The sequence below is a fragment of the Ornithorhynchus anatinus genome, chromosome 10, assembly GCF_004115215.2.
Source record: "Ornithorhynchus anatinus isolate Pmale09 chromosome 10, mOrnAna1.pri.v4, whole genome shotgun sequence".
Taxonomy (NCBI): domain Eukaryota; kingdom Metazoa; phylum Chordata; class Mammalia; order Monotremata; family Ornithorhynchidae; genus Ornithorhynchus; species Ornithorhynchus anatinus.
The window spans coordinates 33,316,388-33,343,029 of record NC_041737.1 but is presented as its reverse complement, the minus strand read 5'-3'; the positions used below and the strand labels follow the sequence as shown (position 1 = coordinate 33,343,029).

Here is a 26,642-nt window from a genome sequence, read left to right as displayed (position 1 = left end):
TCTGGCCCTCTACTTTCCCAGCAGTTCCTCAGGCATATAAGGGAATGGGAGTTCGGGGACTCTGGATTCTATTCCCCACTGACAACAAACTTTGTGACTTCGACCAAGTTACCATCCTCTGAGCCTTAGTTTCCATACCTGGGAAGTTGAGCTCGCCAGACCAGAAACCAGGACCCGATCCCAAGACAGGATGGGAGGGGATTGAGCAGCTGGGGGAGAGTTTGTGGCTTTGAGCATATCTGTAGGCAGGAGGGTCGGGGGGTGGTGGGAAGGTGATCACAGTATAAATCCAGGGAATAAAGATGCTGCTTGGGGCATCAGAGATTCCCATGGGTTTGGGGGAAGCTATGGGCTCGCCATCCTTGAAATCTGGGGAATTCTTGCTCAGTTGCAGCGAGAGATTCGAGTCAGACAGCAAGAAGAACATTGTTCCATCCGGGACAGCTATTGGTAAAGTTGATCTTTGTCTGGTGGTTGGGGGAAGTTCACTCTCTGATAGTTTGTGGAGATCCGACTTGGAGGCAGGAAGCTGGCTGCTCTAGGCACCCAGGGGAGGCCTTTGATTCCCAAGTAGATCTGCTGTGAAAGGCTGGGAAATCTAACTCGATCACCCTCTGCATCTCCATACCCCACAAACCCTCCAGGGGAAGACATCCTCTTTGAGATCTTGGGGAACAGAAGAAATCTGTTGGTAATTTAGCTGCTCTCCTGCATCTAATTCAATAGTATTTATTGAGCGCTTACTATATGTACAGCACTGCACTAAGTGCTTGGAATCTAATAGGACAAAGTGTGTGTGTACGTGTGTGTGTTGGGGGAGACAGGGCTGTGTGTGAAAATGGGAGTGTCTGTGTGTATTTGTGAGAGTGTCTATGCTGTAAGTGTGTGCTGGAATGGTGTATCTGAGCCCTCAAATCCGGAAAATTCTTCCTGGTGTCTAATTTCTATCTGTCTGACCTATTACCAGGAGGTATGGAGAATGATAGGCTGTTCCAGTAGTCAGGTATGAGAACAGCTGATGAACCCTAAATTTAGAGGAGGTAGAAGGGAGAGAGGATCTGGGATCAGAATCCTGAATCTGGGACTTCCTCAGAGGAAGGAGACCCAGGAGCCTCTATTGGTTTTCATGGAGAGGGGTTATGAAAGAAGGGAGGAGCATTTGGTTAGGGTCAATGCAGACAGTTTTGCAAATAAGCTATCAGCCCGTGCACCTTACCAGAAGGCAACAGATCACATGCTCGCTGGTCCAAGAAGGCCGTTTTAATTTTGTCCCTTTGCACTGAACAGAAGTCCTGTGAAATTAGTCGCTCTGCAGATTATCCTATAGGTCAAACTTGGACACTTGCCTACTGGCCTACATTCTCTGCTAGGGAATCAGAACAGCTGTCGAGTCCATCTGTTTCATTACCAGGAACCTCTGGGCAAGGAGTGAAATTATTATTATATTTATAGCAGTGTGGCTTAGTGGAAAGAGCACTAGCATGGAAGTCAGAGGACTTGGGTTCTAATCCCGACTTTGCCACTTGTCTGCTGTGTGACCTTGGGCAAACCACTTAACTTTTCTGTGCCTCAGGTACCTTACCTGTAAAATGGGGATTAAGACTATGAACCTGAAGTGGGACAATCTGATTATTTTGTATATATCCCGGGGCTTAGAATAGTGTTTGGCACATAGTAAGCACTTAACAAATACCATAATAATAATTATTATTACTTACCATGTGCCAAGCACTATTCTAAGTACTGAGATAGATACAAATGAATCAGGTCCCTGTCCCACATGGAGCTCACAGACTAAGTAAGGAGGAGAGCAGGTATTTGATTTCTATATCATAGTTTAGGAAATGGAGGCACAGAAAAGTTAAGTGATTTGCTCAAGATCACCCAGAAAGCTGTTGGCAGAGCCGGGATTAGAACCCTGATTCCCAAGCCCATGTTCTTTTTGCTAGGTCATGGGTTTCTCATGAGTGAACTTGTAAATATCCTCTTGGTCTCTTTAGACTATGCAGTCTGGGAGGGCAGAGACCACAGCTAAGTAGCTTGATAAAACTCTAGCAGATAGCTTCTAGAGAATCAATAAACATTTTCTGGTGAGGAGGAGTAGGTGAAATTTAAGAGGAGAATGTGAAGGTGGGGGAGGAAGAGAAAAATGATGAGGCTAGAAGGAAGAGGAGGAGAAGCATAAAGAGGAGGGGAAGAAAAGGGAAGAGGAGGAAGAAGAGGGAGGGAAATGATAGGTAGAGGGAAAGACAAAGGAGAGGAAGAAGAAAAGGGAGTCTCTAGGATCGTCCGATTTGGGAGTCAAGAAATCTAGGTTCCCACCCCAAGCTCTGCCACTGATTTGCTATGTGGCTTTTGGCAAGTCACTTAATCTCTCTGCTTTTTCATCTGTAGAATGTGGAGAAATACCACCCCTGCCTTTCCTTCTCTTTCAGAGATGTGGCAAAAATAATAACAGTAATGATGATGGTGATGATGATGATAATGATAAAAAATTGTGTTGAGGGCTTACTATGTGTCAAACTCTGTATTGAACACTGGGGTAGATAGGGTTTATCAAGACAAACTGGATAAAACCAAGATAGTGGTTGGATATATTCTACAAAGCACGAACCAGTCCTGCACTCTGACCAAATCTGCTCTGAACTGCCTCGGGTAGTCGGGCTGTGAAGTTCCAGTCCAGAGATGATTGGGACCCTTCCCTTCTTCCCTCTGGAGGCCCCAAGTCCACCCCCTCCCCAAAACTGGAGGCGCTGGAGATTTTGAGCGGAGACCAGTGTCGTCGAGGCCATAATGTGGTTTAGGTGTAGTGGAGTGAACAGACCAACTGACGTGATTTCCTCACTGATTGGCCTCCAAACCCGGGATATCCATGCAGTCTGGACTGGATGATTGCTTCCTGTGGGGAGACAAAGCTGGTAATCTTCCTCAGTTTCCACCGCCCTCTCCGGATGGGTCATTAACTCTCTCTGATCTCTCTGTCCTAGCATCCACAGATGCCACAGGTTTTTGGGGAAGAAGGAGCCATGGCCCAGCTGGTCCTGCCACCGCCCCCTTGGCTGGGGGTCACCTTCAGCCCACAAGAGGAAGAAGAGGAGGGGCCCCAGCTTCTTTGGGGCTCTGGGAGGCCTGGCCGAGGCGTGCCACAGCCTTGAAGAGCAGGAGGAGGAGGAAGTGGTGACAGAGGAGGATGAGGAGAGGGAAGAGGAGGAGGCTGGCGGGGAGGACCAGGGACCGAGGCCTAAAAGGAGGGGACCAAAGAAGAAGCGATTGACCAAGGCAAAGCTGGAGTGCTTCCGCGTGTGGAGTGTCAAGGAGAATGCCCGGGAGTGGACTTGCATGCACAGATTGAATGACATGCTGGACAACTTGCACAGGGTCATGCCCTGCTACTCCAAAACGCAGAAGCTTTCCAAGATCGAGACGCTTAGGTGTTGGAGACGGGCCAGATTCCGGAGGGCAAGGGCCTCGCCGAAATGCTCTACAGAGGACTGCCCAACCCACCAGCAACCTCGTGGCTGGCTGCCTCCAGCTGGGCCCACAGCCCAGCGGCCGAGACCCGCATGACAAGAAGATGCCGCCAGCCGTCTCTGCCCCGCCTGCGCCCAGCTTTGGCTACCAGTTGCCAGGGATCCCCAGCCCACCCTACGGGCTTCTCGAGGCACCCCTCCTACACCTCAAGCCTCCTGCTTTCAAGGACTAGGGAGAGGCCTGCTTCAGGGTTCCTCCGCCCTGCACCCCACCACCCTTCGAAGGCTCCCTCCCGCTGCCGTTCAGCGTCAGTGGAAACTTCGCCCTGAAATGGGCAAAGCTCGCGGTTTAGACAAGGTTTTCGCCTTCCTGGGTCCCTACCCTGCCGGGAGTCTGGACCGGGCACACAGACCCGCCATCCACTTCCTGGAGGCCACCCTGTGCTATGAGATCTCTGTCCAGATGGTGCCCAATGACCGCTACTCACACCCCGGAGTTGGGGCACAGCTCAGCGCCATCTTCAGTGACTAAGGACGGGGGTTGGGAAGGGCCCGGAGTCCCAGGGCAGAAGGACCTGATTAGCTGTGGCCGCGAGCATCAGACCTTCTAGAATATTCTAATAATAATAATATTGATAATAATGATGGTATTTGCAAGCACTGTTCTAAATGCTGAGCTAAATTCAAGATTATCAGGTTGTCCCATGTGGGGGGGGTCACAGACTTAATTCCCATTTTACAGATGTGGTAACTGAGGTACAGAGAAGTTAAGTGACTTGCCTACAGTCAAACAGCTGACAAGTGGTGGAACCGGGATTAGAACACATGACCTCTGACTCCCAAGCCCATGGTCTTTCTGCGAAACCACACCGCTTCTCATCATCGAACTGACTTCATTCCTCTCCATAGCGCTAGGCCCGGAGGCTTCCTCGATGAATCTGGCTACTTGCGGAAATGAGCCCCGAGGGGGAAATAATCGGGGCAAACCGACCTGCCCAAGGAAACTTTCCCCACCCCAGCTCTTCTGGGTACTGAACTGTCGGGGATTTAAGTATGGAGAAGCTGCGGTAGTCGGATCCGAATCAGACTCCCATTCCTGATTTCAGAGCGGTTCTGGGGTTAGGGGCTGGTGTTTCCACCCTGGTAACTTGGAGTCTAACTTGAGGGAATTGATTCTCATGCAAGCCTTCACCCCGCTCACAGTCTGGGAGACAAGCCAGCTTTTTGGAACAAACCACCTAAACCCCTATCCTCCTGGCCCCAGGGGAATCGGCAAAACCAACTTGCCCATGCCCTCATCTCCACACCAGAGAGGCAACCCTGATGGTCTCGAGGGCGAGACCTGTGTGGAGAGGAGGGGTTCACCCCAAATCCACCTAGTAATGACTAGATCCCAGAGATCCCTCTTTCGTCACCCCTGATCCAAAAAAAATCAAGTCCAAATCCCAAACCCTGATATTTCTTGTTACCATATTTCCTGGCACGATGGTTGCCACCACCCATGCCCTGAGGGTTTAGGAGGTTTAGAGAAGCAGTCTGGCCAAGTGGATAGAGTATGGGCCTGGGTGTCAGGAGAGCCTGGGTTCTAATCCCAGTTCTGCCATTTGTCTGCTGTTCGACCTTGGGCAAATCACTTAACTTCTCTGTGCCTCGGTTACCTCGCCTGTAAAATGGGGATTAAGACTGTTAGCCCCATGTGGGACAGGGACTGTGTCCACCGTGATTATCTTGAATCTACCCCAGAGCTTAGTACAGTGCCTGGCACATAATAAGCGCTTAACAAATACTATTATTATTATTATTATTATCATATGATTCCACTGAAACCCCCATTTGCATTTTTCTCATTCCAATCCCCAACCTCACCCTATCTCTGAGAAGGTCTAGATCCTCGTTGGTTTCAATCCCTTCAGCATGGCTGAAGCGCTGCAGCCTGAAGGTTGGCAAATGAAACTGAGTTAGGGAGAGCTTCTAGCTCCCTTCACGCATGATGGCGATTAGACTATTTCACTTTCTGCACCCCCAAGCCAGCTCTCAGAGGTAGCTTCCTTAACTCCATCTCACCTGAAGCCTTTCTTTCTTTCTCCCTGTTTCTCTGGAAGTCCTACTTCTCCCCAACCCCTCCGCACACTCAGGGTGCGGATGGGTGGGAGGGCAGGGGGGAAGGGAAACAGGAGAAATCTACATATTCAAATGGTTTCTTCCAACTGATCCTGGTCATTTGAAAGCAACCTTAGTGGTGAATGCCCAATCCAGCAACTTCCATAGATGAATCCCTCAAGAAAACAAGTCTTAGAGTAACTGTCGAGGAGCTATCTGCAAGGCTAATTTTCTTTGCGTCAAGATTTGTAGGTGATGTCTGTGTTCCGTATATTTCTGAAAAGTTATTTATTTAATTTATTGATCTTATTATATCTCTCTTCTGTTCATATTAGTACTCTAGTAGAAGTAGATACCACCTCACCCAGTGATTTTATATCTAAGGGCAAAGTAACGTTTCCGTTCTGTTTCCCTACTGCGCAGAACCCTCAGATATTTTTGGAATGATTTTTCACGTGGATTAAGTTGGAGGCAACGTTTCGGGTCTCCTTGCGATTTTACCGAGTCTCGGGGGGCGGGGAGGGGAAAGGGGGAGGTATGTATGTGTGTGTGGAGACTGGAGGGCTAAGGGTTTAGACCTGTTGTAAAGGAGAGTCGTGGCTTGGAGCGCCAATAAAGTGTCAATCTTGTTTAGATTCGAGGCTGGAAGGAACTGAAAACTCGGGTCTGCTGTTCTCTGGAGTGGAGCCACCCTCGGGTCCTGAGCCCATAAAGACGGGCTGGTGGCAGGGTCCACGTCTACACAGTCAGAGCAGTGACTCTGCGGCGCTCACGTCCTCTGGAGGGCAGACCCAAGTCCAATTTCCCCGTTCTCTTAGAGCGTTATCCTCAACTTAAGGGGTTGGGTTTGGAGATGGGAATAATAATAACAATGATAATAATAATGACATTTGTTAAGTGCTCATTGTGTGCCAGTCACTGTACTAAGCTCAGGAGTGGATACAAACAAATCGTGTTGGACATAGTCCCAGTCCCAAGTGGGGCTCACAGTCTCAATCCTCATTCTACAGATGAGATAACTGAGGCCCAGAGAAGTGAAGTGACTTGCTCAAGGTCACACAGTAGACGAATGTCAGAGCTGAGATTAGCTCAGCTCTGCCCTCGGTCTCACCCGCCCCAGTGTCGGCCGTCCCAGCCTATCCTGAGCAGCCACCTCCCGCCCCAGGCCTGACAATGAGGCCAAGGCAGCCCCTGGTCTGGTGTCCCATGTCGCGGGGGGGTGGGGGAGGAGAGGGGAGCACTTGAACGTGGCTCTGGACTCATAGAGCCACCCCTTCCTCTGCTCCTCTCGGTTCCCCTCCGCCCCCTCACCCGTCTGTCTCCAGCTTGCAGGAAGTCCCCAGTGCCTAGCCCCCCAGGGCCGTGTGACAGGGTTGGCGATGACCCAAATCCTTGCAAGAGGGGCTATGGGGTGATGGGGGCGCTTCACATAGCTCCGATTTGGGATGGGGAGGAGAGATGGGGGGCAGGACTGGGAGGAGAGGTTAATTCATTCATTCAATAGTATTTATTGAGCGCTTACTATGTGCAGAGCTTACTATGTGCCAAGGACTGTTCTAAGCACTGGGTTAGATTTAAGGTGATCAGGTTGGACACAGTCCCTTCTCCTTCATGGGGCTCATAATCTTGATCCTCATTTTACAGATCAAGTAACTGAGGCACAGCGAAGTTAAGTGATTTGCCCAAGGTCACACAGCAGACATGTGGCAGAGTTGGGATTAATGATAATAATAATAATAGTAATAATAATAATAGTGGTATTTGTTAAGCACTTACTGTGTGCAAAGCACTGTTCTAAGCACGGGGGGCGGGGGTAACAAGGTGATCAGGTTGTCCCACGTGGGGCTCACATTTTTTAATCCCTATTTAACAGATGAGGTAACTGAGGCACAGAGAAGTTAAGTAACTTGCCCAAAGTCACACAGCTGGCAAGTGGCGGAGCCAGGATTAGACCCTGCGACCTCGGACTCCCAGGCCCGTAGCTTCCACAAGGCTATGACCCCCGTAACTTCAGGAGAAGGGGCAGTGGGAACCCAAGCCTGTAGCGTGGCCCAGATGGAGTCCGCAATGGGGCATGAGGTGGGTTGCGAGGTTGGACGGGGACGGAATGGAGCTGACGCGGTACCCCCTCCTGACTGCCCGCATAGTCCCAGGCTCGGGCGCTGGAACAGAGCGTGAAACTTGGAACTTCTGTGGCAGCTGTTCCCTGGACCCGCATTCCCAGGGAGCAGGGAGCAGCTGGAATTTGGTACCAGGGAGCCTGGGGGAGCGGGGACAGAGCTGGATCGGGCTGATTCCTCCGCAGAGAGGAACCTGAGCGCGGCAACAGGGGAGAGGAGATGTTGGAGGGATATAAATCCTCTCTCAGCCAAAGATATTCTCCGACTCAGAGCTCAAGAGGGGTTGCTTCAGGGTTTCCTCGTCCATCCCCTCTCCATCTCCCAAGTCCAGGGCCGAGTTGGTCTGGGTCTCCCGAAGGCCTTCCTGCTGTCTAACCTCAATCCCTCCTAATGCACCGGACCCCTGTTCCCTTCTCTTGAACAAGAATTGAACCAGCTCTTTTCCCCACACCCAGGACCAGGGGGAGAGGTAGACCTCCCCGTTCCTCCTTCTTCCCCCCCGAGCACCCTCCCCAGTCAGCTCCCTGATGGCACTTTTTGGTCTTTGAGCCAAAATAGTCAGCCCCAGCTCCTTGGGCAGCACTCCACCCGGGAAGCTCTGACAGGGTCTCCCTCCACCCAGGCTTGAGCGGCTCTGAGAGGGTCCAGCTCCCCCCTCTCCCCTCCCCCTAGCCCCCGAGCCCACCAGCACAACTGTCTTGTTCGACAGTGCCAGAATCTCACTGGCCCGGCCTGCCTCGACTTCTCTCGCCCTGCAGAGTAAGAGGCAGCTGGGCACCCCCTTCCCCTTCCTTCACCCCGTCCTGTTCCCCCTCCCCACCCCATCCCGTCCCCCCCCCCCACGGCTCTCCAGATGCCCCGAGCAGGTGCTGGGGGCCTTGGCCGCTCCGGTCAGATAGGACGTAAGGGGGTCAGATGGCAGCACAGAGGGAGGGCCGGGCTCTTAGTCCGGACAGATGCCTGACTCTGCTTCTCTGCTCCCGGGGATGAACCCCTCCCCAAGGCCTCAGGCCCCATCCCCATGTGCTCAGGGTGCAGGAGGCAGTGTAACATATAAGGTGGTGGAGGTGGTGGGGAATTTTCAGAGAAAGGAGCGGCTCCAGGTTAGACAATATGGAGGGATTCCCCGAGTTCTTAGGGACGGATCAGAACTGGCAGAGTCTATCCGGGTCAGACGGGCTGGGCACTCAAGGCAACAGACGAATGAACATCAGGAGCCCCAGGACAGAGAGGGGACCCAGAAAGTCCCGCTGACTCCCCAGGAACGCAGACAACCGTTGTCCGGGGGTTGATCCACTAAACTCAGCCCCACTGCTGCTGTGTTTCTGTGGCACCATCATATAACCTCTTTGGTCCCTCAGTGATCACAATATAGGGTTAAATCCCCCAGATCGCAGGCAGCAGACACAAGACACAAAGACACAAAGTCTGTAATTTATTTATATTTATTTATTTACAATTATTAATGTTTGTCTCCCCCTCTAGACTGTAATCTCTTGTGGTCAGGGAATGTGCCTACCAACTCTGTCACATCATAATTGTGGTATTTGTTAAGCACCTACCATATGCCAAGCACTGTACTTTCTAAGTACTGGGTTGTATCAGGATAGTCAGGTGCACTTTGAACTCACAAAATAGGAGGGAAAATAGGTATTAAATCCCCATTTTAGAGAGGAGGGAACTGAGCCACAGAGAAATTGAGTTATTTGCCCAATGTCACACAGCAGGCAACTGGAAGTGTGGGGATTAGAACCCAGGGTTTCTGACTCCCACGTTCAGGCTCTTTCCACTGGACCACACTGCTTCCCATATTGTACTCTCCTAAGCACCTAGTACAGTTCTGTGAACACAGTAAGTGCTCAATAAATACTATTGAAAGAATTGAAGTTTCCACATGGCTGAGCGGAGTTTGAGGCAACTAGGGGCACAGAGGCCTCCGAGAGGGCTCTGGGGGGTGGGGGCCGCTTTGGGGTGGCGGCACTGAGGAGAGTAAGGTGCGGGGACTAGTTTTCAAAGGCCTTGTTTCAAGAAAAGAGGCAGAAGGAAGGAAAGAAATGATGGGCCAAGAGATTGGTGATGAAAACCTCCTCTATTACTACTGGGGAAACAGATTCGGTTACAGTAAGAGGAACAGAGGACAGACAGCAGGAAGAACTTCCTGGTGATCTGGGTTTGTTCAATGGAAAGAGTGATGGAATGAGGTTTCTGCCCTGATGGCATTCAGAGCCCCATAATCCCCACCTCTGTTTGGGCTGGAGGCAGGGGGTTGGAAAGGATAACCTCTGGACATCAGGGAGCAGGCAGTTGGTTAGAAAATGAAGCTGATTGGGGGTGATCACCAGCTGTCCCCCGGCTTCAGGTCATCTAGTCCGGCTGTCCCCTGAGATCAGTCTCTTCCTTTGGGTTCCTCTCATCAGCGTCCACCAACATCCAGTAACCCTGTAACCTCTGGGGCTGGGAGACAGGAGAATTATTGAACCTATTTCACACCAATGGGGGGCTGCCGAGTTTCTGGTTTCTGCAGTGACCTTTAGGGTCCCTCACACTCCCTTCCCCACCTTCCTCCATTCCAGGACCCTAGATAGTGTTCTTCCCCCAACTTACCATATGCAAAACACTGTGCTAACTGCTTGAGATAGGGCTCTCCCCAGTCCTACTCTCCATGACATAGTGGATAGAAGGTCATGGGTTTCTAATCCAGGATCCTCCACTTGTCTGCTGTGTGGCCTTGGACAAGTCACTTCACTTCTCTGTGCTTCAATTACCTCATCTGTAAAATGGGGATTAAGAGTTTGAGCCACAAGCATGACAGTGATTGAGTTCAACACGATTGGCTTGTATCCACCCTAGCGTTTAGTACAGTACCTTGTACCTAGTAAGTGCTTAATAAATATCACAATTAATGTTCTTTCCCCCGACCCCACAAAGCCCGGGGTTGTGACCTGGGTGAGGGACTTGCTCCATTTCTGATTGTGCCGCTGAAGGGACTGCGAGGAACAGATCGGCTGGAGCCGATCTTGTCCAAGCGGGGTAGGGAAAGGTCCAGGGGTCCAAGGGCCCCCTCTGGACTCTAAATTTGTTATGGGAAGGGAACGTGTCTACCAACTCTGTTATACTGTACTCTCCCAAGGGCTTAGTTCAGTACTCTGTACACAGAGAGACCTCATTAAATACCATTGATTGATTGATTAATTAAGGATTCAGGAAAAAGCTAGTGATCCAACACAATTCAACAATGGAACTTAATAGAGTGAGGAAGGGGTAAGAAGAAGGGGTAGGGAAGGGAGAACTGGTCTACCTGAGGGTCTGGGGGCCCTGGCTCTGGGGCAAGAGCCTATCAACATTTCCATCCACTGCTGATCATTTTGCACTGACCCCAGTGCTTAATGCAGAGCCTGGCACATAGCAAGCACTTAAATAGTTTCATTATGCTAAGTTACTTCATGTCTGTGGGCCTCGGTTCCCTCCTCTATAAAATGGGGACACTTCTGTCTCTTAGATTGACCTCAGAATGGGACAAGGACTGGATCCCATTTGATAATCTCATATCTATCCCAATGTTTAGCACAGTGCCTGGCACATAGTGAGTGCTGAACAAATACAGTAATTAACTAGTAAGCACGATAATCAATATAGCAATTATTATTAGATCTGAGCCCATTTCATGAGGTCTCCACTGCCTCCATCCTCTAGACATCTTGAGGCAGTTTGCAAAGACAGGAGAGGAAAGGAAAGGTCAGAGGTGGGTGGGGGAAGGGAATAAAGAGAGGAGAAAGGATGAGGAGGGAGGCCATACTCTGGACTAGGGGGAACGGATGAGGGGGGGAACGGATGGGGCCGGGGGTGCCAGGCCAAGGTGTCCCAGAGGCAGTGAGAAGTCACAGCCTATTAAGTGCTCGAGGTCAGTAGGCAAAGGAGATCAGGCTGGGGGAGGTGGGCACACAGTCGTGGCTCTTTCCACCCCACCACCGCCCCCTTGTTTGTTCTTGCATGTGACACCCCGTCCCCACATAAAATCTGGGCTGGTGACCTTGGATGCCGCTCCCGCCTCGCTTAGCCAGGCAGAGCAACCCGTTCATCACCTGGGGGATTTTCCTGAATCACCTCTCCTGAGGAATCCTGCCGTGGTGGACTGGGGACGGAGCTAAGGGTGTAGAGGGGGCCATGGAGGGCGATGGGGCTGGGGGCAAGGCCATGGAGGTGAGTGGGGTCTCCACTGCGACTACTAAGATCTGCCCATTTCTCTGCTTGGTGGACACCGTGGGCTGGACACAACTCAGCCAGAGTTCTCCCTCCAGCTCTCTCATGGAGTCATCTCCCCTGCCCCGGTCCTTTCCCATCACCTGGAGATTTCCCTAGAGGGCTTCCCAGGAAACTCGACTGGGAACAGGAGAACAACCCACCAATGCCAGCTCCACACCACGCCCATTCTGGGCCTAGGCCTGTTGCATTTTGGGCATCCATCGGGTTTCCCCGGCAAGTCACCCTCACCCTCCCTTATGAAGAAACCTCCAGATACCCTAATTCCTGGATATCTAGCCAGTCAATGCTCTGGAAAGTGAAGTTTCCTGGCCAATCCCATGGGCACCTAGGCATGGGAAAGAGAGGAGGAAGGGGGTAGGGCATAAGAGAACTGCCCTGTTGCCCCGTCATAAAGGCCTTTTGTTAAGCGCTTATTATATGCCAGGCACCGCACTAAGCGCTGACAAGCTAATTAGGTTGGACACAGTCCATCACCAACATGGGGTTTACAGTCTCAATCACCATTTACAGATGAGGCAGCTGAGGTACAGAGAAGTTAAGTGATTTGCCCAAGGTCACACAGCAGACAAGTGGCAAAGCCGGAATTAGAACCTAGGGCCTTTTCCAGCGCCAAGAGTGTACCTAGCCCAGACCAGCGGAGTAGAGAAGTTGAGAGTCATGTTTTTGCCCCCAGAAACCCGTGGGGTCATTTTGGGGGAGGAGGGAGTAAGCATTTCTTTCTCAGTTCGAAGATTGACCCCCCGGCTAACCCCACCAGTTTGGTTCTACTCTCTCCTCTCAGTCTCCTCCTAATATTATTAATAATAATAATGTTGGAATTTATAAAGAGCTTACTATGTGCCAAGCACTGTTCTAAGCACTGGGGGAGATACAAGGTAATCAGGTTGTCCCACGTGGGGAATACAGTCTTAATCCCCATTTTGCAGATGAGGTAATTGAGGTACAGAGAAGTTAAGTGGCATTACCCAAGGTCACACAGCAGTGGCGGATCCGGAATTTAGAGCTCCGATCAGGGTTCGTCTCCCACGACCTGACAGAGGGGCGTGCAGAGTTGTGTTCCCCAAGGCGCTAAAGCTACCGGGACGCGGTGACCCCAAACCTGATCCGCCCTCCCCGTCCTCATACCGCTCCCTCCCCCATCCGGACCAGTCTGAGGAGGGGGTGGGGCGGCGGGGTTCCTCTCCGAGCCAGGCAGCTGGTGTCAATTAGCAGAGCAAATGGCGGGAGGAGGGGGCGGGGAGGGCGGGAGAGGTGACGCATTGCAGCATTGTCAGCGGGGCTCGGCCGGCAGCGAGATCGGGAGCCTGGGCTACTTAGCGAGGGGGCCCCTGTCTCCCCCCTGCTTATCGGGGGGTGGGGGTGGGGATCCAGCCCGCGGCACGCGTCGGTATTACGGTGATTATGATGCTTACCGTCATGATAATCATTATTAACTGATTACTCTCTGTTAAGCACTCAGCTAAAATAAAGATTATGAGATCGGACACAGTTTAGCTCCACTCAGGGCTCTCTACGTATTTTACCTCCATTTACAGATGAGGCAACTGAAGTCCTGAGAGAATAAATGATTTGTCCAAGGTCACTTGGCAGTCCGATGAAGGAGCTGAGATTCGAACCTGGGTCTCCTGACTCCCAGTCCCAAGTTCTTTCCACTAGGTCATTATTATTGCTATTATTGTTATTATTGTTGTTTTTGTCCCTATGTTTATTATACCTATTGTCACCATTATTATATGGCCGGACCCTCTGAATCTTTCCATGTGGCATCTGTGGTCGAGGGTGAGGTCGCAGCTGGAAGGCTTTAAGGATAAATTCTAAGTAGCCTTAAATGGAGGGGAGTGTTGTGAGCAGAAACGGTTCCCAGCACACATTAAATCTACTTCAGAGGCTTACTGAAGCCGAGACTCCTTGTCAGGAGACAGAAGGTAAGACAAAGTAAGTCTGAGGCGCCTCTGAAGTCCTTAGGATCAGGTAATTTAGGCAGAGGAAAAGAGTCGGGGTGGGGATAGGGGAAGTAGGGATTCGAGAGCACTCCCGAGCGGCGGCCGATGGTCCCTGCGAAGCGGCGAGATTAGAGGCTCAACGGTTTAATCTTATCGGCCGAGTCCCTGCCACGCTTTAGTCAGAGTTTGGACAGGAATAATCCGGTCTTTAAACTCGCTCCTCATCCAATCCCTCCGAAAATTGCTAAAACGAAGGGTGGGAGCAATGGCGCTTGAGGGAAAAGGAGAAAGGAGGAGGGAGGGATTGTTAAGAGGGGCGAAGGCCTATGAGTCAGAAAGATCTGGGTGTTAATCCTGCACTGCCACTTGTCTGCTGTGTGACCTTGGGGAAGTCATTTCACTTCTTTTTGCCTTCATTCTCTTCTCTGTAAAATGGGGATTAAAACTGTGAGTCCCATGTGGGACAGGGACTGTGCCCAACCCGATTTGTATCTACCCAGCCCTTAGAACACTGCTTGGCACATAATAAGCACTTAACAAGTACTTTAATCAATTATTAATTGGGGAGATTGGAAATCCCTGCTGAGCAGAAGCCAGTTCAGTGGGGGCGATGGAGCCCGTGTTTCCTGCTATGGAAGAGAAGTCATTTTCTCCCACAAGATGTCTGGGCTCAATTTCACTCCCCTTCTTTTGAGCGGAAAAGACTGAAATAGCGCTTTCTGCTTCATCAGATCCCCTCAGTCACCTCATCTCAATGCTTCGTTCCCTCTTTGGCCCCTGCACTCAGTGACTCGCCACCACCTGTAGGCTCGAGATCATTCCTCCATCTTAGAGGCCTTCAGACAGGTCTGCCTCGAAATCACCCTGGGCTGAGGGGAATGTGGCGAGGAACAGAGATTTTTCCAGCGGGTCCAACCTTCCTCTCAGCGACAGTGTCCATCCCAGGGTCTAATCAGAATTCTTCTGACTGAAAGGAAAGGCATCTTTTCTCTAAACTTCAAACCAGAAACAGAAATCCTCTCTCATCTCCCCATATGGTTAGTGGGGCCTCAGGCAAAAATCCGTGGAAGGACCAGAGGTACACCCTCACTATTTCCACCTTGTCCCTGCGTGTGAAAGAGGTCTTGTGGGGTGGGCCACAGCTCCGGCCTAATCTAATCTACAGGGAGCGCTAATGAACTATGAAAGTGACGCTTCAATTAGAGATGATTGGCAGCCCACCTGGTGAAAGAGTCCACCTGGGCCTCTCTGGCTGGCCAGTCCCGGGGGTCGTTACAGGGGAGGGTCAGCGACTAGCGTTTTCTACTCCTGCCCTCTCCATCCCCTTTCTGACCTCCGGCTGGGCTGGGACCTGAAGAGGGGGCCTAAAGGAGGGTGGGGGCCGGGTTGCCCTGCCTGGCTTGGTTCCTTAAGTAACGTGATAGTAGTTTGGAGATTCGCTCCAGAGTCAGCCCAGGAAAGGTTAACAGGTCCTTCTGACGAGATGCAGGGAGATGGACTAGTTGACCTAAAGTGGATTAGGTGATTTAAGGCCACATTTCCTGCAAAAGGCCTTCTCTTGCCCTGCTCATTCTCCCTTCTGGGTCATCTTTGCACTTGGATCTGTGATCTTTGGGCACTTAATATTTGCCCCAACCCCAAAATACTTCTGTACATATCTTTAAATTATGTATTATAAATTTTCTTTATGTTAGTCTGTCTCCCCCTGTAGACTGTAAACTCTCTAGGGGCAGGGAACATGTCTGCTAATTCTGTTTTATTGTACTCTCCCAAACTCTTAGTATAGTGCTCTGCACATAGTAAGTGCTCAATAAATAGCATTGATTGATTGATCTTTTTAGGTCTCTTTGAGTCCCAGATGTCAAAGACTCTACCTTGACGGAGAGCAAAGTGACTAGGAACTGAAAAGTGCTTTCCTAGAGACAGGAGGTAAAAGGGCAAGGCCAAAGGTATGGGGAACGAGGGCGCACTGCCCCTTCTCCCCCCCCCCCCCCACCGCTGCCTTACCCGGAGCAGCTGTGGCGCCGTGCTGGGCCCCACGGGCGACATGACAGGGATTACAAGTTTGTTGAGCTCCTGCTTTCCCCTGCCATGAATTAGAGCCTAAAGCCGCAGGTTTTGGGGCCACCAGGATCTGACCCATTCTCGCTCTTCCTGGAACCGCTGAGATTTGCCTGAAATGGCAATTCGGGAGGGTTTTGCCCTCATTGTGGGCCTGCAGACAGTCTGGCTTCTATCCTTCCCATTGCTTTGGTAACCTCTTCTCCCTCTGCAGCCCAAGATTCACGGAGGGACAACAGGGAGCTCATAGCACCGCCCTCCTTTCCCGGGGCAACCTCAGGTCTGCCGCCCTCCTCCCCTCGCACCTCCCAGCTGGCCCGGAAAGGATTCTCTCAGAGTGCTGCGGGGCAGGCACACACTCACCGCCCTCCCCCCCCCCCCCCCCCATATGTCAGGGTTTGCGAGAGAGGGAATCCCTCGAGCTGTCCCCTCCTCTCACACTTGTGTCCTGTGGAAATAGGGTTCTGAAGGCGGGGCTGTCCCCCCTCTCCCCATCCTCTCCTCCCTTCCCCCCACTATCTGCCTCCAGAAGCGCGGTTTAGAGAGCTGCCTGGGGCAGAGAAGAAAGGCCAGGGCCGGCTGGAGGACACTCCTAGGCTAGGACCACCAGGCCCTGAACTGGCTATTTTTCCCTTCCGCTCCCCACCCCCTACCCGCGTCGGACTCCCGAGGATGAAGAGACACCCCCGCCCCCGGCTCCCCCATCCCCTGTCCTTCCCGCTAAAGCCATCATCGCCCAGGACCTTTAGGAAATTTTATTTCCCTCAGCAGCACCCCGCCCCCCTCTTCCCTCGCCCTCTGGTGAGGTGGGGGTCGCAAAGGGAAGCTGGGAAACACCCCTTCCCGGCTGCGCAGAGGAAAAGCCAGAGCACCGCCTCCGTTTGCAGGGCTCAGTTTGCAGGGGATCTTTCCCCGCCGCGGGGAGGAAAGGGAGGAGGCCGGGAAAGGGGGTGATAGATGGCTTCACCGCTTCAACAGTTTGTGGAGGATGGGGGTTGGGGGAGAGGTATGCCCAGGAAGGATGCGTGGTCTGGGTGGCTAGGGAGGACAACGCGGCCCTATCACAGCATCCGCAGAACCGCTGGAGCTGTCAGGGTTGGGGCCGGACTCTCTGGCCGAACTCGGGCTCCTTATTAGCTCTGGACCCAGCATGATAGCCGTTCGGACTGGGGTGCTGGCCTGAATCCCACCCACTCAGGGAGGCCAGCGGAGAGGAGCAAGACAGCCGGAAATGTACTCAGCGAGGCTTAGTTGAAAGAGCATTGGTTTGGGAGTCAAAGGACGTGGGTTCCAATACCGAGCCGCCACTTGTCTGCTTGTGTGACCTTGGGCAAGAAATATAAATAAAATTACAGACATATACATAAGTGCTGAGGGGCAGGGAGGGGTGGGGAGAGCCAAGGGACCGAGTCAGGGTGATACAGAAGGGAGTGGGAGATGAGGAAAAGTGAGACTTAGTCGGGGAAGACCTCTTGGAGGAGATGAGGCATGAATGTGAAGGCCACGAGAAGAACTCAAGGAGAGTATGAGGGGGTACACGAGAGAGATAGGTACGAACCATGAGAAAAACACGGTAGAGGGGAGTGGAAGGATGAGGGAGGGTATTAATAATGATTATGTTGGTATTTGTTAAACGCTTACTATGTGCAAAGCACTGTTCTAAGCACTGGGGTAGATACAAGGTAATCAGGTAGTCCCACGTAGGGCTCACAGTCTTCAGCCCCATTTTACAGACAGGCACAGAGAAGTTAAGTGACTTGCTCAAGGTCACACAGCTAAGTGGTGGAGGAGGATTAGAACCCATGACCTCTGACTTCCAAGTCCATACTCTTTCCAGTAAGCCACGCTGCTTCTCATAAGGGTACATGTGGGTTAGACTGACAGCACAAGGAAAGCATTATGGGGAGCATGAGGAGGACACAGGAGGGCTCTGAGAAGAGCTCTTAGTACCAGGAGGCACATATGGGGCCTAGCCGTCAATGGCTTAGTCCAGCGTCTGACCCTCGAGGGCTATGTGGCCCCGCCGGCCCTGAGAAGGGACACCCCACCCTGGAAGCTGCTCTTCCCGCGGAGGAAATAAAGCCACAACTGGGAAAGACGATGTGAGCCAAGCCCCTGTGGCTGTGGAGGCTTCTGGGAGTCTCGGTGGGGTAGGCAGTCAGCACGGAAGCCTTTCCGTCCTGGAAAAGGCCAGGTCCTGGAGTATGGGGGCAAGGGGCCAGATGGCTAGCGGGCTTCTCTTTCCCCAAAACTCTATTCCCTTTGCCCGGCCTCCGATTCCAGCCGGCGACCCTCCCCTGGTTCGAAAGGGCAACGTAGGAAGGCGATGCCACCTGGTGGCAGAAGGGGCTCCCTACACCTTTCATTCATTCATTCAATAGTATTTATTGAGCGCTTACTATGTGCAGAGCACTGTACTAAGCGCTTGGAATGTACAAATCGGAAACAGATATAGTCCCTGCCCTTTGACGGGCTTACAGTCTAATCGGGGGAGACATACAGGCAAGAACAATGGCAATCAATAGAATCAAGGGGAAGAACATCTCATTAAAACAATAGCAAATAAATAGAATCAGGGTGATGTACATCTCATTAAACAAAATAAATAGGGTGATGATACATACAGTTGAGCGGACGAGTACAGTGCTGAGGGGATGGGACGGGAGAGGGGGAGGAGCAGAGGGAAAGGGAGGAGAAGAGGGTTTAGCTGCGGAGAGGTGAAGGGGGGGTAGAGGGAGCAGAGGGAAAAGGGGGAGCTCAGTCTGGGAAGGCCTCTTGGAGGAGGTGAGCTTTAAGTAGGGATTTGAAGAGAGGAAGAGAATTAGTTTGGCGAAGGTGAGGAGGGAGGGCATTCCAGGACCGCGGGAGGACGTGGCCCAGGGGTCGACGGCGGAATAGGCGTGAACGGGGCACGGTGAGGAGGTGACCGGCATAGGAGTAGAGCATGCGGGGTGGGCAGTAGAAAGAGAGAAGGGAGGTGAGGTAGGAGGGGGCAAGGTGATGGAAAGCCTTGAAACCTAAGGTGAGAAGTTTTGGTTTCGTGCCGAGGTTGATAGGCAACCACTGGAGGTTTTTAAGAAGGGGAGTGGCATGCCCAGAGCGTTTCTGCAGGAAGATGAGCCGGGCAGCAGAATGAAGAATAGACTGGAGCGGGGAGAGAGAGAGGAGGAAGGGAGATCAGAGAGAAGGCTGACACAGCAGTCTAGCTGGGATATTACAAGAGCCTGTAGCAGTAAAGTAGCCGTTTGGGTGGAGAGGAAAGGGCGGATCTTGGCGATATTAGCGAGGAGGGATGAGATCTCCTCTAAGGATACTGCAGGGAAGGATGGGAAAGTAGGGGAGAAGGTTCGGGGGGGGGGAGGCAAGAGGGGGAGGGTTGACTCTGGGGAGCTCAGACCTGATTGTGTTGATTTTTGTGATGAAGTAGGTGGCCAGATCATTGGGGGTGCGAGATGGGGGAGGGGGAGGAACAGGGGGCCTAAGGAGAGAGTTAAAGGTCCGGAACAATTGGCAGGGGTGTCGATGAGAGAGGAGAAGAAGTTTTACCTGGCGGAGGAGAGGGCAGAATTAAGGCAGGAAAGGAAAATTTGAAATGTATGAGGTCGGCTTGGTGCTTGGACTTTCGCCAGCAGCGCTCGGCAGCTAGAGCATAGGAGCGTAGGAGGCGGACAGAGGCGGTGATCCAGGGCAGTGGGTTAGTGGAGCGAGAGCAGCGGAGGGAAAAGGGGCGAGAGAGTTGAGATGAGTAGAGAGAGTGGAGTTGAGAGCGGTGACCTGATCATCGAGAGTTGGAAGAGAGGACGGGGGGCAAGGTGGGGAGAGATGCTTTTGGAAAGATGAATGGGATCAAGAGAGAGGAGATCTCTGTGGGGGAGTAGCAAAGATTTGCAGGGGGAGGGAGCGTGAGAGATGAGGCAGGTGAGAAGGTTATGGTGTGAGAGAGGGATTTCAGAGTTGGTGAGGGAGAAGGTAGTGCAGCGCTAGGAGATGACGAGATCGAGGGTGTGACCGAGTCGGTGAGTGGGCACGGTATGGTGGGGCAGGAGCTCGGCCGAGTCGAGGAGGGATAGCAGGCGGGCGGCAGAGGAGTCATCGGGTACATCTATGTGGATGTTGAAGTCTCCGAGGATCAGAGTGGGCAGAGAGAGGAGAGAAGGAAGGTGAGAAAGGGGTCTAGGTGGTTGAAGAAGTCGGAGGTGGGACCAGGAGGGCGGTAGATGACAGCAACGAGTATCTGGAGGGGCTGGTAGAGGCGATTGATATGGGCTTCGAAGGAGGGGAAGGAGGGATAGTGTGGAAGCGGCAACGGGGTGAGAGGAGGAAGCCGACGCCTCCTCCCTTTCCGGTGAGTCTGATGGAGTGGGAGAAGGAGAGGCCACCGCTGAGGTGAGCAGCGGCGGAGACCGTGTCTTCGGGAGTGAGCCAAATTTCCGAAAGGGCGAGGAGGAGGAGAGAGCGGGAAGGGAAAAGTCATGGATGAAAGGTAGTTTACCTGTAATGGAGCGCGGGTTCCAGAGGCCAAACTTGAAAGTAGCTGTGGGTGCACAGGGGGGAGAGGGCGAGCGCGGGGGGAGGGGAGCGTTTGGATGGGAAGGAGGTGGCGGGGCCCTGGATGGGGAGAGGGGGAGGAGGGGTGACGGTGGGACAGGAGGACTGGGATGGGGCGTGGGTGGGGAAGAGGGAAGGGGGAGGGGGTGAGGAGGGGGTTTGGTGGGGGGGAGAGTAGGGGGAGGGGGAAGAGGGGTGGCGCTGGTAAAGTGGGGTTCTAGGGTCGGGGAGAGGAGAGGGGGAGGAGGCAGAGGAGAGAGCGGGAAAGAGCTGGGCGAGAGAGGGGAAGGGGAGGACTGGAAGGGGCAGGAAGGGGGAGGGGGTTGGAGGGACATGGTGAGGCCAGAGAGGTAGGTGGCAGCACTGACAACAATAAACAATAACAAGCGAAATTGGTAATATAGTAACATGATACAGTATGACAAAATAGTGTTAATAAGCGGGCGATGACCAGGGTCGGGGGTTGACTTGACTAAGGGTCGACCTGATCAAACTCAAAGTCAAAAGGCTAGCGGCAAGGAGAGTCCCGGAGCTCATGACCAAATGTCTCTGAGGCTGTGGCCGGGGCCCTGAGGTTGTCCGGGGGTGGTTGCGGGCATAGGCGGTGGCTAAGGTAAGGTAACACAGTGAGAACAAGGACATCGTCGCCCGGGGCGGGGGAGATCAATCACCTCACGGGGGAAGAGGGAGTGAGGGCTTACCAAAATGGCCGATTCAGGCGGAGTGGAGGGAGGGCAGTTGGGGATACTTACACCTAAGTGGCACCAGGAAAATCAAGTCGGATACAGTTCCTGAACCCCCATGGTGATCACAGGAAAAGAACACGTGTCGAATCCTCATTTTACAAGTGAGGAAATTTAGTCACAGAGAATTTAAGTCACTTACACAAGGTCACACAGCAGGCAAGTGGCGGAGCTGGAATTAGAACCCATGTTCTCTGACTTCCAGCCCCATGCTCTTTTCCACTGAGTCACGCTGCTTCTCTAAAACCACTTAATTCATTAACTGGAATAGCTAAGCCTGGAACCCCAGAGACAACCCCCCACTTCTGGAACACAGATCCCTTCCTTTCCCCAAGGTCTGATCACAGACACCTTCTTCCTGGGCCACAGGCCCTTCACCGCCAACACCCCGGGGCAAGTGCAGAGCTAGTCTTTATCTCGAGGAGCCCCTGAGGCCCTCAGAAACTCCTCTTTCTGACTTCTCCCTAAATGTCGGGGAAAATTCTGGGATATCACAGCTCCAGAAGGAAGGAGAGGGGTGAGAGAAAGAAATCTAACTCTGTGTCTAACCCCATCCAGCCTGTTTACAATTCCCTTCCAACTTCAGCATCGATTTAGGTAGAAAGTACAGTGGTTTAATGGAAGGAGCACGGGCCAGGGAATCATTCATTCAATCGTATTTATTGAGCACTTACTCTGTGCAGAGCACTGTATAATTCAGCAAGAGACAATCTCTGCCACGACGAGCCTACACTCCGGAAGGGTGGAGACAGACATCAAAACAAGTTATCAGAGTACCTGGGTTCTAATCCTGTCAGTGCCACCAGGCTGCTGTGAGGTTGAGCAAGTCATTTAACTTCTCTGAGCTTTACTTTCCTCATTTTCAAAACGGGAATTAAATACATGTTCTCACTCCCATTTAACCTGGGAGCGTCGTGTGAGATAGGAATTGTGTATGACCTGATTGTCTTGTACCTATCCCAGCGCTTGGCACAGAGTTTATCAACTACCCCTGTTACTATTAAATAAACCATCAAGGGATGTTTGTCTGTATCTCTCCATTAGAGTGGGAGGTCCTTTGGGCAAAGAAAGTGTCACATCTCTGTTTTGTCTTACTGTTTTAACTCTGCCCTCTCTTCATCTTGGCAAAATTATTTCTCCATTCATTAATTATTCATTCATTGACATTTATTGAGCGTTCTCGCCTGCCCCACCGTCTACCCCTGGCCCATGTCCTACCTCTGTCCTGGAATGCTCTCCCTCCACAAAACCTCCAAGCAAAACACTGTACTAAGTGCTTGGGAGAGTACAATATAACAACAAACAGACACATTCCCTGCCCATACTGAGCTCACAGTCTAGAGGAGGAGACAGGTTTTAAACCCAAACCCTGGAGTCCGGATGATCTCCCCACAAGCCTATCAGAAAATTGCTACTGCTACTGCTACTACTACTTCTGTTGCTGCTACTGCAGGGAAGATAAGAAGTCCTGGTCTTCACTACTACTACTACTACTGCTACTTATTTAGCACTTACTATGGGACCAGGTACTGTGCTAAACACTGGAGTAAACACAGGATAATGAGACTGGACAGAATTCCTGACCCAACCTGGGTTCATCGTGTAAGGGATATTAACCCTCGGAGAAGAAGCGTGGCTTAATGAAAAGAGCATGGGCTTGGGGCTCAGAGGTTGTGGGTTCTCATCCTGGCTCTGTCACTGATCAGCTGTGTGACTTTGGGCAAATCATTTAACTTCTCTGTGCCTCAGTTACCTCATCTGGAAAATGGGTATGAAGACTGTGAGCACCACGTGGAACAACCTGATTACCTTGTATCTACCCCAGTGCTTAGAACAGTGCTTGGCACATAATAAGTGGTTAAAAATACCATTATTATTATTATCATTATTATTATTAACATTTTCCAGCTCTTCCCCCAACCCCCACTCTAAGCCGTCTCTTCTCTGGACTAAACACCCCAGCGTTACCAGGGCTTTCCAGAAGAGACTATTCTATCATTTCATTGGCCTTGTCTACTTGGCTTTGTTGGCTTGGTCTGCCTGGCTCATGTTTTTAATTTATCAGAATTCACGGATTTCTCAATGACACTAACAATACTGATCTTACTACACTGCTCATCTTAGGGAAGCTACTATCAGGAGGAGAGGAGAAAGAGGAGGAGAAGCAAGAGGAGGAGAAGGAGGGAGAGGAGGAGGAGGATGAGAAAGAGGAGGAAGTCGTGCCTTAGTGTTTTTGCTAAGCATTTTTAAAAAAATTGTAAAGTGCTTATTTTTCATCCTTACGACACTGCTGCAAGGGAAGAGAAAGCAGGCATTATTTTACAGATGAGGAAACTGAGGCCCAGAGAGGTGACGTGACTTGACCAAGGTCACACAGCAGGCCAGTGGCGGTGCCGGGGCTAGAATCCGGTTCTGGCGCCCGTGGGACAGAGATATTCCCTTGGAGTGGTCAGCTGCTGAGGCCTCGAGAAAGGGAAAGGGGGAGGGGATCAGAGGGAGAACAGGCTGGTGGAGAAAGAGGTCCCACTCCGGGTATAGGAAACACTGGATCTTCCTGGACTCAAGTGTAAAACTCCGTTCAGAGGATATTCGTCCTCAGCAAGGCTGCTGAGTCAGCACCGAGTCTTGCACTTCCCTGGCAGAGAGAACAAGAACTCGGGCTCCACAGCGCGCCCACTGGCGGCTCTTAGGAGAAAAGGACTGAGTACCATTGATAGAACTGTACTCCCTTGTGTACAGCTTGGTAGAGTACACAGAGGTAGAAGATGTGATTCCTGAGAAATCACTACTTCTACATCAAGGTCGCCAGAATCCAAGGTTAATAATTACATAATTATGGTATTATTAAGCATTATTATGTGCAAAGTACTCTGCTAAACGCTAAGGTAGATGCAAGATGGTCATATTAAATCCAGCCCTTATTCCACCCCAGGCTCATGATCTATGACGGAGATGAAGAAAAAGACACAGAGAAATGAAATGACTTGCTCAGGGTCCCATAGCAGGAACAGAACAGAACTGTACTCTCCCAAGTCCTTAATACAGTGCTCTGCACACCGTAAATGATCACTACATGCCATTGATGACTGTGAGCCCATTATTGGGCAGGGATTGTCTCTGTTGCTGAATTGTACATTCCAAGCACTTAGTACAGTGCTCTGTGCATAGTAAGTGCTCAATAAATACTATTGAATGATGATGATGGGATTTAAGCCAGGTCTCCAGATTCTTGGCCCCCAGTTCTTTGTACTATGCCCCTCTGGCTCTCTGACTCCCATGCGGCCACCTCTGTTTCTGTAGTTTACCTTTACGGTGTTCAGACTGGAGGAGAGGTCACTGCATGCACCCCCTGGCACATAAAGTGACCAGCTCCTACAGATGGTTTTAAGAGGGATTCCCTAGCCCTGATTCTGTTGAAAAGTGCTCCCTGTTGTCTAGCCTAATCCCTCTTGATGCAGCTCCAGTAAATCCCCTTCTCTGGCCCTCTCACCACTCAGAGAAGAAAAGGTACATCCCAAGGTAGTGTAAAGGGAGAATGAAGTGGTTTGGTCCAGTGTACAATAATAATAATAACAGTCATTGTGGTATTTGTTAAGTGCTTACTATGTGCCAGGCACTGTACTGAGTGCTGGGTAGATACAAGATTATCGGGTCAGACCCAATCCCTGTCCATATGGGGCTCACAGATTCATCCTCATTTTTCAGATGAGATAACTGAGGCACAGAGAAGTTAAGTGACTTGCCCAAGGTCATCCAGCAGATAAGTGGTGGAGACAGGATTAGAACCCAGGTTCTCTGACTTCTCTGACTTCCAGGCCCATGCTCTTTCATTCATTCATTCAATAGTATTTATTGAGCGCTTACTATGTGCAGAGCAGCGAACTAACCACTTGGAATGTATAATTCGGTAACAGATAGAGACAATCCCTGCCCATCGATGGGCTTACAGTCTAATCGGGGGAGACAGACAAAAACAAGACAACTTAATCGCAATAAATAGAATCAAGGGGATGTATACCTCATTAACAAAATAAATAAGGTAATAAAATAAATAGGATAATAAAAATTCCACTAGACTAAGCTAGAAGTATTTCTTTTACACTTACTATGGGACAAGCACTGTACTAAGCACTGGCGTAAGTACATGGTTGTTGGGTCAGACACAGTCATGGTTCCAGATGGGGCTCACAGTCTAAGTAGGAGGGAGAAGAGTAATTGAATCCCTATTTTAGAGATGAAGAAGCTGAGATATCATGATGTTTTAGAAAAAATGATCTAGAGAGCAGCGTGAAGTGTGAGCAAGGGAGGGGAGAGGCTGGTGACAGAGAGGTCTGCAAGGACCAGGAAGTAGTAATCGAGTAGGGATACAAGAAAGATTTGGACCAGCATGGTGGCATTTGCTGAGCCCCACTGGGCATAACACACAGTTGTAAACGTTGGGAAAGTACAGTAGATCTACAAGACAGGTTTCTTTCCCACAAGGAACTTCCACTCTACTAAAAACAGACATAAAAATCTAAAACATTATCAACAGGGTAATCAGAATAAATAAGTTAACTGTACAATCAATGATACATATATGCATATGTGCTGAGGGAGAGAATAAATCAATCAATATGTAAGCACACCGGGGAGGTCTGGGTACAAGTGGGATCCTAAGGAGAAAATGGATAAAAATACACCTAAGCGCATGACTTGGTTACAGAAACCCAAGAACCTAAAGCACCCAAAGCTCTAAGACGTTCCATACTGTGTCAGGTTCTCCATTTACCTATGGAAGAGTTATAAATCTCTCATTTGTATCTAAAGGGAGTGTGACTGTGGTCCAGGATTTGTGTAATATATGGATGGGTCTATTACTAGGGAGAAACTGGGGGTATTAGGTGGTCAGCCCCTCGCCATGAATCTATCAAAAATATCAAATGAAAGCCTACTGCTTGCACAGTCCTACACTAAGCCCTGAAGAGAGCATAGAATAGTGGGAGAAGGCAGGCTTGAAGGAGCTTGCACTGTAACCCCATCCAGGGTATTCATATCCTTATCTCTCCATATCGTCCTGTTGGCACTGACAGTCACAGAGTTCTGGGCTGGGTGGATCAGTGGTCTCCATCTAGAGAAGCAGCGTGGCTCAGTGGAAAGAGCACGGGCTTTGGAGTCAGGACTCATGAGTTTGAATCCCAGCTCTGCCACTTGTCAGCTGTGTGACTGTGGGCAAGTCACTTAACTTCTCTGTGCCTCAGTTACCTCATCTGTAAAATGGGGATTAAGACTGTGAGCCCCACGTGGGACAACCTGTTTCCCCACTGTCTACCCCAGCGCTTAGAACAGTGCTCGGTGCATAGTAAGCGCTTAACAAATACCAACATTATTATTATTATTATTATCTTTGTGGAT

General features: G+C 51.1%; 1 pseudogene; it reads left to right on the top strand.

Annotated features, from left to right (window-relative positions):
* Positions 1 to 347: 347 nt before the first annotated feature.
* On the top strand, positions 348 to 4,055 carry LOC100088244 (annotated as a pseudogene).
* The last annotated feature ends 22,587 nt before the right edge of the window (positions 4,056 to 26,642 follow it).